We start from the raw sequence: 12,193 nt of genomic DNA, 5'->3' as shown, positions 1-12,193 counted from the left end.
AGTCGACTCGAGATAATAGTACACGAAGAACTGGCATAGTGACGTTACGGAGAAGAGGGAACGTTATCTGTCGATAATGCCATCATGAAAGAAAGAGCACAGTGTCAGACCTGGGAGAAGAGATTTTGAGGTGCCGTGTTTCTTGACTTCCGCAAGGCGTTCGACACAGTTCCCCACAGTCGGTTAATGATCAAATTAAGAGCATCTAGACTATCGGACTAATTGTGTGATTGGATTGAAGAGTTCCTAGATAACAGAACGCAGCATGTCATCATCAATGGAGAGAAGTCTTCCGAGGTAAGAGTGATTTCAGGTGTGCCTCAGGGGAGTGTCGTAGGACCGTTGCTATTCACAATATACATAAATGACCTTGTGGATGACATCGGAAGTTCACTGAGGCTTTTTGCGGATTTTGCTGTAGTATATCGAGAGGTTGTAACAATGGAAAATTGTACTGAAATGCAGGAGGATCTGCAGCGAATTGACGCATGGTGCAGGGAATGGCAATTGAATCTCAATGTAGACAAGTGTAATATGCTGCGAATACATAGAAAGAAAGATTCCATATCATTTAGCTGTAATATAGCAGGTCAGCAACTGGAAGCAGTTGATTCCATAAATTATCTGGGAGTACGCATTAGGAATGATTTAAAATGGAATGATCATGTAAAGTTGATCGTCGGTAAAGCAGATGCCAGACTGAGATTCATTGGAAGAATCCTAAGGAAACGCAATCCGAAAAAAAAGGAAGTAGGTTACAGTACGCTTGTTCGCCCACTGCTTGAATACTACTCAGCAGTGTGGGATCCGTACCTGATAGGGTTGATAGAAGAGATAGAGAAGATCCAACGGAGAGCAGCGCGCTTCGTTACAGGACCATTTAGTAATCGCAAAAGCGTTACGGAGATGATAGATAAACTCCAGTGGAAGACTTTGCAGTAGAGACGCTCAGTAGCTCGGTACGGGCTTTTGTTGAAGATTCGAGAACATACATTCACCGAGGAGTCAATCAGTATATTGCTCCTTCCTACGTACATCTCGCAAAGAGACCATGAGGATAAAATCAGAGAGATTAGAGCCCACACAGAGGCATACCGACAATCCTTCGTTCCACGAACAATATGAGATTGGAATAGAAGGGAGAATCGATAGAGGTACTCAAGGTACCCTCCGCCACATACCGTCAGGTGGCTTGCTGAGTATGGATGTAGATGTAGATGTAGATGTAGATCTATATCAGGAAAAAATCACAAAAAGCTTAAATATGAACGGTCGGACAGGAATTTTAACCAAACCTTTACTAAATGCGAATTCAGGTTCTTAAACACTGCGTCATCTTCCTCGGTGCATGTGTGTCGGGAATACCACAGTAGAGACATACCCATCCAGCGCATTGTTGTTGTTGCTGTGGTCTTCAGTCCGAAGACTATTTTGATGCCGCTCTCCACATCAGTCTATCGTGTGCAAGCCTCTCCATCTCTGCGTAACTATTAGAACCTGCTTACTGTAGTGAAGTCTTGATCTACGTGTAAAATTGTCTGACCTCCCCTCCACATCTCATGCCATCACCAAATTAGCGATAGCTTGATGTCTCAGGATATGTACTATCAACCGATCCCTTATTTTAATCAAGTGGGCCTACAAATTCCTTTTATCCCCAATTACATTCAGTGCGTCCTCATTAGTTACACCACGATCCACGATTAACCTACTCGTATGAAGGCGAACAATAACATTTACATAAACTTGTTGTACTAATCTAAACTACAATACGCGATGTGCGTGTGAATGCGGAAGTGCAACCATCGAGAGCGAGACCGCATTTCATTTTCAGCTGCTTCCCTTTCTCTATAACGTGTTAATGTTCAGGAGCTTACAAAGATTTGACAATGATCAGAGACAAATTTATTAAGTTAACTAATACTCCAGTCATCTGGAGCGTACAATAATCTACAAGTTGAGCTGCGTCTAAGTACAATGACTGTACAAGAAGAAACTACGGCGTCAGCAGTCGGGAAAGCTGAAACTGAGGCTGTGTTAAACAACAAAGGGCAGAGGCACTGGCATGTGCCATTAGTCTAGTAACAATGACAGTAAATCAAACAGGAAGAGACCGAACGAAAGTCAGTGCAGAAAAGAAGGTAACAAAATTAATAACCATATTTTTGGTGAAGCTGAGAATTTTGAAATGCGGACATGTTATATATTATGTGAAATTTTACATAATATTATTCTGAAACTGAGTATTCGTACTCTTATGTAACACTAAATACCAAAATGAAAAAAAGAGACAAAGTCATATGCAGTAGAGAAGTCAGATGTTTTAAGGGAAAAAAACTTGGATGGATATATTCCACTTAAATGCTATGTTTGTTCACAGTGTTACATCACGCCGGCCGCTGTGACCGAACGGTTCTAGCCGCTTCAGTCCGAAACCGCGCGACTGTCGCGGTCGCAAGTTCGAATCCTGCCTCGGGCATGGATATGTGTGATGACCTTAGTCAGTTAGGTTTAAGTAGTTCTAAGTTCTAGGGGACTGATGAGCTGAGATGATAAGTCCCATAGTGCTCAGAGCCATTTGAACCATTTTGTTATATCACACTGAGTCCGTATTAAGAGTATTAGATGGAAGGAGACTCTCTAAATGTGAATATCGAGATAGTACCAGATATGAAATGAAATTACAAACTTGCAGGCCCATTTTCGGTGGGTAGGCATTAGAAAAACAACGCCACGTGAGGTGTGAGGTCGCCCATGCGTGGTGGCGAATTGTACCGCGAGCACAGCATGCTGTGAGACAAACAGGATACGTCAAACGTGTAAAGATCGCGAGCAAGCAGAAGAACTAGCTGTTTGGAATGATGTCACAAGTAAAGCAGCAAACTAATGGAATGTACTCGAAACGCACGCACAAATGACGACTGACAACAAACGTACACGGGTCATATAAAAAAATACACCTCCCGCCCTCTGATCACAGGATTGATTTCCACAATTGACGACCCAGAGTAAAACTGACGTATGTAGCTCTAAACGGAAAAGACTTACAGAAACACAAAATGCCTTTGATAAACAGTACACACAAACGTTAAACACAAACTCAGATCGGCACACCCAAAACAACGTTAGGCCGTTGAACGTATAATAATACCGAATAACACAATAGGAATTTCGTTCTAATGTACCAGTATTTTCCAGAACTTAGGAGTTCTGCTAGGTTTCGCTTAGAGGTTAACCCGTATCAGACAAGACGTTCGCCGGCCGCGGTGGTCTAGCGGTTCTAGGCGCTCAGTCCAGAGCCGCGCGACTTCTACGGTCGCAGGTTCGAATCCTGCCTCGGGCATGGATGTGTGTGATGTCCTTAGGTTAGTTAGGTTTAAGTAGTTCTAAGTTCTAGGGGACTGATGACCATAGATGTTAAGTCCCATAGTGCTCAGAGCCATTTGATCCATTTGAACAAGAAGTTCAAAAGATATAATGAGATACTGTCTCTTAACAGAGTCGCAAGCTTTCAAGGAAGTAACGCGATAAGCTGACCTTCGCGGTCTTGTGGTGGCATTGCTGCTTCTTTATGATCTCTAACGACCTCTTCGTCGACAGATTTTATACTCGTATTTTCTTTCTTTTCTTTTATTCTTCGTCAAGTTAGCTTAGCTGATTGAAAACACATCTCGGGCATGTATGGGGATTCTAAATGTGCTGCCCTTTTAGGCATTGCTGATCTCAGTTACATATTTCTGGGGCTCAACATAGCCAGTCACGTTGTCGCTCTGAAGAGGGGTGAGAATTCTCTCTTGCTCCCAATCGTCGTAACCCTGGAAAACTGAGTGCTTACTGCCAGACGGTGCACCAAGCCGTGACTGAAGCGCTAGTATCACATGATGTGCAGTGTTCCGAGTTTCAATCTATCAGAGACAGCGATGTAAATTAAAGACAACAGTTGCACCTCCGTTAGTAATCGACAAAAAAGGCTGGCTACCAATTCAGGTTAAATAATCTCGGGGAATCATAAGGAAATGCGTTGAAAATACTGATAAAACCTGAAAAGCACTGTTGGGAAGATTATCATATTGGATATATTTGCAAATAGACTACAACGCAGAAGAAACAACTGAAGTTTAAAAAATGGAAGAGAAACAACCGTACTACGAACTGTCCTTAAGGACAAGAATTATCATCTTCAGCTTGTCACCGATGGATTTCTCATACTATAATGTATGATTTATAATGCCTTATTTACTGCATGATGGTATTGTAAGTTGAATTCACTGCTGTGATTTAACAGTTTGAAGGAAACTAAACATTTCCCGTGGCCGTCACAATCAGAAATACGATAAAGATCTAAACACGTAGCGCTATAGAACAGTTAACAAAGGGTTTCTGCTATTGGTGCTTCTCGCTACGTGTGCATCTGAAAGTTCATCAACTGCCAAGATTTGTGAACGAGATGACAAGTTAATCTTCCTGTAGTTTCATCGCTCTGTTTTCCTAGAACGGCTTCGCCCTCTCGATTAGCATCGCTGAACTCCGTTAATCATAAGGCTCTCATTCAATGAACTAAAAAGAGAGAAAAAGAACGATATGTCTCATACCTCTTACGTCATTACCTTGTTGTGTTACTTGTAACTTTTATTTACACAGGTAATTTTTTTTCATACCACGTGTGAAGTATACACCTCTGCATCAGCTTCTAACTGCACAGAAAATCAATGATAAATTATATGGTCCTCGAAAATACTGTTCACGGCTCCAGCAATTTTAAAAAGCTAAAATGCACTCCATACAATCACTCTATCGAAAATCTCACAAAAATAAAAAAAATCCGTAAAAGTCCGTTATATAGCATTCCCGAACTGAACAGAAATTTCTCCACCTGTTAATAAATTGATGTTTTTTCTGTCTGTCTGAATTTCGCCTTCTATTTGTAAGTAAACACGATAGTTTTAAAATTGCATAACTCTACAAATCATTATACTGAGGTACATAAAATATATAAACAACAGCTAAATTTATAATTAATGGGATTGTTCAGTCATCTGATGCACTGCTGAACTGGCTACGCCCAAGCACAGTTTCAGGATTCCATAAGTGAACTTCAACAATTGTTCACCTTCATCCAGTTATTCAACTAGAGCATTATTAAGTATCTTTTGCCTAATTCGGAGGAGAGGATCCAGTGGACATTTTCTCTCCATCACGCAACACATCGTAATGAATGTTACACGTTATTAGAACCAAAATTGGAAGTAGCTGGGGCTGTTGTATTAAACAATCCCGCTAAAAGCAGCAAATGCAAGTAAAATGAGTCACTTTTCATTATTTCTATAACTGTCTGTAGACGAAGTAATGCCCGCTACGAAACTCAGCTGCTTCTTGCTAGATACTGTCAGCTTATGTGTCTTCCACACTCGGTATTAGAGTGATGATGGTAACAACAACAACACAATTATGTTCATTTCCATCAACTCTGGTTACTGCGCAGTATTTACCCTACTCCTATCATGGGATTTTGCACGCGTTGTGAATAGAATTTTTGTCTTTTAACAGGCACCAGAGATCGTTCAGTCGAGGTTATTATTTGCATTGTAAACGCATAAATACTGTTACCTTGGTATATCTTTAAGCTGAAGGTGATACTTGGTTTATATTATTGCCAGATTGTATGTACGGTCCTGCTTATGCAGTATCTGGCATCATTTAGATCAGAAGATTGTACGCTTTCCTCGTATTATTCAGACTACAGTCTCGTCCATCTACGCTATTTTTTGGCGGGAGAACTCAATATCGGATTTTTCCAAATGGCCGCTCCAATATATGTGAAGTAGCGGACTTAGACATTTAAAATGGAAGCAGCATGGTTTCGTGAAGTTACTACGATACTTACATCAAATTTCTGGGGCATACAGAAGAATAGGCAAGGCAACATTTTTTAACACGCAGCATTTTGTATAGAAATGCAAATCATTAGAGAAACAGACATGTTGACTCAACTTACCAAACATAGCAACTGCTGCTCATGTGCGGCAGTTAGTTTCAGCAGTATCCAGTTTCCTAATGTCTTAATGCTACACAATTTACAAGTTTCCAGATACAGGGACATTAACTTCGTGCTCTGACTCCCCGTCACCAGTGCAAATATCTGCAACTTCACTATTTACAGGAGGAATTTCACAGAGAGTTATTTGATTAATACTTTAGCAACTTTAGTGACAATTAAATAAGGAAACTTCGTGATAACCCATTCTAATCAAAAGCGGAATTCCCTAATAAAAATTCTAACACTGACAGTTTGTTAATGCAGTTTTTTTCTTGTAGAGTTCCATAGTTTTTGTCGAGTTTGTATCTTAAGATCAAGCAATGTTAAATTATATATATTCTGCAAGCGTATCGAAGGGTATAATGTGTAAGTAGGATAAATGTGAAGGACATGTACTTTATACGTGACAAAAAAGTGGTTTGAAATATCATAGTCTCCAAGACTAAATTTACAGATTTAATTTCATGCTGTGGTAAAGTGGATGCTCACGTGAGAGTCAATTATCGCTTGAAACTGAGAAAATTTAGTCCTTCAGAAATATTCATAGTCACACGATATTGATGTTCAATGGCTCAAATTAGCGTCAACAGTTCATCAGGAAGAAAATTCGTTTTCATCAAGAAAATATAGGTGCAAAATTTGCTGTGCAAAACGGGATTACTGCGAGCCCCGTCAGAACAACACGTTAGCATTTGCGCAGGCACCAGCGGGCCGGCACATTCAATTACTAGCACCGCCCGGTCAAGTTATTACCACAGGTAATCAAATATTTCAGCCTGTTTGGATTTATCGATAGCATTACCGGCTATTGAAATCAGTTTCAGTGCCAGAGGCAGATGGGCGACGTTAGTGAAAAAGGTAGTTCCGCGCTCAGCTACAGCCGAGTGATGTGACATAGGTCAAATCTACAATACCTTTTTCATTTCACTGGATGTTTAAGAAAAGTTGAATGCAGTAACGCAACAGACTGCGTAACGATATTAATTGAAGACATGTATTTCAGCTCTTCGACATGAAAAATATTTTATTTGACATATGAAGAGTTTTCTTGATGGTCTTGGATTAATTCGGAAACTATGATATATTTAAGTATTATTTGTTTATTTATGTTATTCCACCCTTAAATAACCTCATTTCAATCATACGTGAAGGTTTAATCTCTCGCTCTAACATAACAAAAAGCGATAAAATGTAGAAGAGGCTGAACTTTTTAGGTATTTACATGAACATCTGAACAATAAATTACTAGGATTATTTAGTGAAATTATAGCTGCAAATCGTTCTTTGGGTGCTGTCGACAATTAAGATACTATTCTGCTCTCTTGTAGGCTTGCGACACGCTTTTTATTTGCAGGCGTGAATCAGTAACAAAAACAAAACAGCATTAAAATGTAACAGAGCTGTAGTAGCACAAGTGACTGTTCTGCATATGGACTCAATCAAATACGTAATGGTGGCTCGGACCTAGTGTTGTAGCTAGGTTATTGTAGACGCAGATTATGGATGTTGATTTGAAGGCCTTGATTCAGTGAAGGGTTTCTGGGAAAAATGCAGAGCATCTATAATGGAGATCGCATACGAGTTGCTGGTAAGACCAATTTCAGGGTATCGCCTAGTTGTATTGGCCAAACAGTTTTGGCGTCCAGTATAACAGGTAGCAGGAAGTGAACCCCAAACCACAGGAAATTAGTTGCAGTATTTAGGTGGCGTGCTTGCACGTATGCAACAAGTCTCGTAACAGACCGAATACTATTATAACAGATAAGCAATGCGACAAATAAGGAATCATTAATAAACAGTTATTAAAATAACCACAAGATAAAGACCGAAATTAAAATGATGGCACTGTAGCAAAGGTTCTGAACACAGGTCTAACCTAACTCAGTGAAAATTGTCAAACTAATCTAATAGCTGATCAGTCTGAATTTCTGTAACACGGTTTCTAGTTCAGGCACCAATAACGACAAACACTTTGACACACGGCTTTGACTGTCCGATTATCAATCTTTGACGGCTACTGGGCTATAAATGTTTAAACTGTAGATGAGTGTTAGGCATATGGAACACGCCGGCAACTGCTCATATGTGACAGCTGGTCATCTGCTATAACTGGCTGAGTGAAGGCGTGCAGTCCCGAACGGCAGAAAGATGTGTATCTGCGATCTTGTTGGCGGATGCGAGGAGTAGTTCCTGAAAACAGTACCCTCGGTGACGGCAGATTCAACTACCGGCAGATGGAGCAGGCTATTTACAGTGAGCTCAATACTAAACTGGAGAGACTATTCCAGGAAGCTACCGAACGAGGTGATGCAGTGATTACCACACTGGACTCGCATTGCGGAGGACGATTCAAATCCCCGTTCGACCATCCAGATTTAGGTGGTCTATGATTTCCCTAAATCGGTTAATGCAAACACCGGGATGTTTCCTTTGAAGAGGGTACTAACGCTTTCCTTCCCCATCCTTCCCTCATCCGAGATTTGTGCATGTCTGTCATGACCTAGCTGTCGCGGGACGTTTAACCTCTGTATGTTCAATTTCATACAGATGATTGCGGAACCTCGGCTGTTCAATATAAAATATCGAATCAAAACACTTTCAGCCGTCTGATTTCCAGTTGTTATTTTATTTGAGCAACTTATTTCAGCTCTACATTACTCCACAATCAGGTCCCCTGACAGACATGTAGGAATAATCGCACCCCTGGTGCAGTCAATTGTGTATCCTTCCCTTTGTTACTTCTTGCGCCTTGTGCGCTTTGTTCGTTCTGAACGGAAATCTACTATACCAATCACTAAATACTGGTCCCTGTTTTGACCGGACTGAGGTGGGATTCTTGCTACACGTCTGGCAGGGGACCTGAAGATGGCGTAATGTAGCGCTGAAACTGGTTGCTGAAATAAAATAACTGGAAATTTAGACGGCTGAAGGTGTTTTGACTGGACATTTTAAACACTAATCTTCCTTCTTCCTTCCACGAAGCTAAAAAAACGGTTCAAATGGCTCTGAGCGCTATGGGACTTAACTGCTGAGGTCATCAGTCCCCTAGAACTTAGAACTACTTAAACCTAGCTAACCTAAGGAGATCATACAAATCCATGTCCGAGGCAGGATTCGAACCTCCGACCGTAGCGGTCTCGCGGTTCCAGACTGTAGCGCCTAGAACCGCTCGGCTACGCCGGCCGGCCCACGAAGCTAAGCCCTGACGCAATACGTTACTGCACCATCACAGGTCGCGGCAGATTCTCAGATCGTTCTATTAAGCAAGAGTGATGAAATTACTGTTTCCTAATACTACGTGACGCTTCCTACATTTAGTCTGTAGTTCAAAGAAAGACTAGGTCGAAAGTCGCAAGCACAAGCAATAATAACAATCCTGAGTGTTCCTTGCCAATATGGCTAGCCGCCAAACACCGTCACGGTTTTCTAAGCAAAGACGCCTGTGAGTTCTGTCTCCAGTTTAGTACTGAGCTCGTTGACTATTTGAGAGTTTGTGGCGCATGCTTAATGTTTTTCCTGCAATGTGCCCCATATATGTGTCCCTCTGTAGGTATAGTTGTCTACCGGGACAGGCTGTGGACAGAGCAGTTTCAGCGTTTAGAGCATAGATTGTCAATGAGAGAGCCGCGCTCCCGAAGCCACGAGCCGAGAGGCCGAGAGCAGCTGACGTCTATCTAATAGTTTGTGCTGCAAAGACTAGACGGCGATATTCGGAGTCAAGGCGCAAACATAGCCACTGCAATGTACCTGGCTAGGTATATTGTGTTATGGTACAGTGCGCTGTGTAGTTGAAATGGATAGTCATAGCAATGCTGTAAAGCGGTGTTCTATTTTACAGTTCAACTCTAGTTAGGAGTGTGATTACTTGTTCATCGAAAGCGAAGGAGGAGCACAATGGTTGGTATGTGGTAAAACAAAAAAAACTAAAACTAAACTCCTCCCGAACAGGCCATGAAGGCCCAACGGTACCGACCGGCCGCCGTGTCATCCTCAGCCCACAGGCGTCACTGGATGCGGATATGGAGGGGTATGTGGTCAGCACACCGCTCTCCCGGCCGTATGTCAGTTTCCGCGACCGGAGCCGCTACTTCTCAATCAAGTAGCTCCTCAGTTTGTCTCACAAGGGCTGAGTGCACCCCGCTTGCCAACAGCGCTCGGCAGACCGGATGGTCACCCATCCAAGTGCTAGCCGAGTCCGACAGCGCTTAACTTCGGTGATCTGACGGGAACCGGTGTTACCACTGCGGCAAGGCCGTTGGCTGTGTGGTAAAACATTAGGCATAAAAAGTAGAACTTAGAACCTCACTTCAGACCACATCACTTCAAGCAGTATGGAAGCATAGAGGGTAAAATACGACTTAATCTTGTTAATAATCTACGTGAGGAACGAACTAAAGTAGAGGTATGTATTATAATGTTGTATCTGCATACAATATAACTTAATTACATTGCCAAATAAACCAAATCTTCCTTCGAAATGACAGATCAATTTATTTCTTACACAGGAATGTGATGTCTCCTCTCCCGATGCCAAATAAACCAAATCTTCCTTCGAAATGACAGATCAATTTATTTCTTACACAGGAATGTGATGCCTCCTCTCCCGATGCACCTGTTCATGTTAGTTACAGAATAGCTTTGCTAATCGCCCCTTCTTCCCGACCATTTTTTGGCGACGAATTTGTGAAGTAGAGTTCTGAAGTCGTAGCAGATGAGCTATGTCCACAATTACCATGTTCTTTCGCAAGTTCGAGTCTGTCGCGGCGCACTGTAACTCGTCGTATCGAACGTTTATCAGGTGATATTGTGGAACTATTAATCGATGTCATTTCGAACGTCTTGGTGTTTTTTATTGCATTAGATGAGAGAACTGACTAATCGGACATAGCCCAGCTGGCAATATTTACTAGCGGTGTTTATACAAACTTGGAACTTGGCAGTAAGGAAAGAACTTCTTGATTTATGTCCTCTCAAAGACGCCACGACAAATGATGACATAGTGCAGTGCGTGGAAGATGTATTTATCAGGTTTGGTCTACCGTGGGAAAAGTTCGTTTCAGTTGCCACTGATGGAGCATCCTGAATAGTCGGATGTAGAGCAGGGCTTATAGGTCGTCAGAGAAGCAAACCTACTGCAACACGAAGTGAGGTTCATACCTGTGCGTTGTTTGATTCGTCAACGAAACCTGTGTGCAAAAACGTCACAATGCCAAATGTGATGACCGTACTGGTGAGAACAGCTACTTTTATTAAGAGTCATGAACTGAACCATAGACTGTTTAATGCTCAACTGCAGGACATTGAGTGTGAATTTGATGATATTGCGTACTTTGGTGAAGTTCGTTGGCTCAGTAGGGCTAATATGTTGAATCGCTTTCTTGATTTGTTGGACGAAATAATTTTGTTCGTGGAAAGAGGGGGCGTCCCGTCCATGAATTTCACTGATCCTAAATGGATTAATGAGTTAGCATTTCTCACCGGCATCACAATCCACATGAATTAACTTGCAGGGAAGCAACATATTTATTACTTATTTTGTAGGCAGTACTACTACTTTCAAGAAAATGTTGGAGATTTGGTTGCGTCAGATGTTGGAATGTGAGTTAGCCCATTATCCCAAATTGTCAATGCGGAAATCTAGTCCAAATGGTTCAAATGGTAGCGGCCGCGCGGGTCCAGGCTGAAGCGCCTAGAACCGCTCGGCCACATCGGCCGGCTAAATCTAGTTCAACTCATGATCAGTTGCATACATTTTGAGGTACTCTTTCGAGTCTTGTGAAGGGATTTTCCTCCAGATTTCGAGCTGTGGACGATTTATCGATGGATATGAAAGAGTTTCCTGCGCCCTTTCCAACTACTATAATAATTGATGACGTTCCGTCTGCTCTACAGTGCAACTGCTCACAGTTCAATGTGATAGTGAACGGAAGGCTCAATATGAATCACGAACAAGCGTCTCACATTTTTATGAACATTCCTCGCAAATTGATTTCCCAAATATGCACAAAATGGCTGCCAAACTGCTATCAATGTTCGGCTCAACATATCTGTGTGAAAAACTATTCTCACTAATGAAGATAAATAAATCTCTACGAAGAGTCACCCTAACTGACGCCAATCTCATTGCAGTTCTGCAAATTGCTAGTGAGAAATCGA

At 41.7% G+C, this 12,193-nt stretch overlaps 1 protein-coding gene and 1 pseudogene across 1 annotated transcript in view; one reads left to right on the top strand and one right to left on the bottom strand.

Moving 5' to 3' along the window:
• LOC124722325 (potassium voltage-gated channel protein Shal) overlaps nt 1-12,193 on the top strand; it is a 980,926-nt gene that overhangs the window by 337,307 nt on the left and 631,426 nt on the right. The window lies entirely within an intron of this gene.
• LOC124723609 lies at nt 10,180-10,297 on the bottom strand (annotated as a pseudogene).

Source organism: Schistocerca piceifrons, chromosome X (genome assembly GCF_021461385.2).
Source record: "Schistocerca piceifrons isolate TAMUIC-IGC-003096 chromosome X, iqSchPice1.1, whole genome shotgun sequence".
Classification (NCBI taxonomy): Eukaryota; Metazoa; Arthropoda; class Insecta; order Orthoptera; family Acrididae; genus Schistocerca; species Schistocerca piceifrons.
The sequence above is the reverse complement of the archived record's forward strand: the minus strand, read 5'-3'. Positions and strand labels throughout refer to the sequence as shown.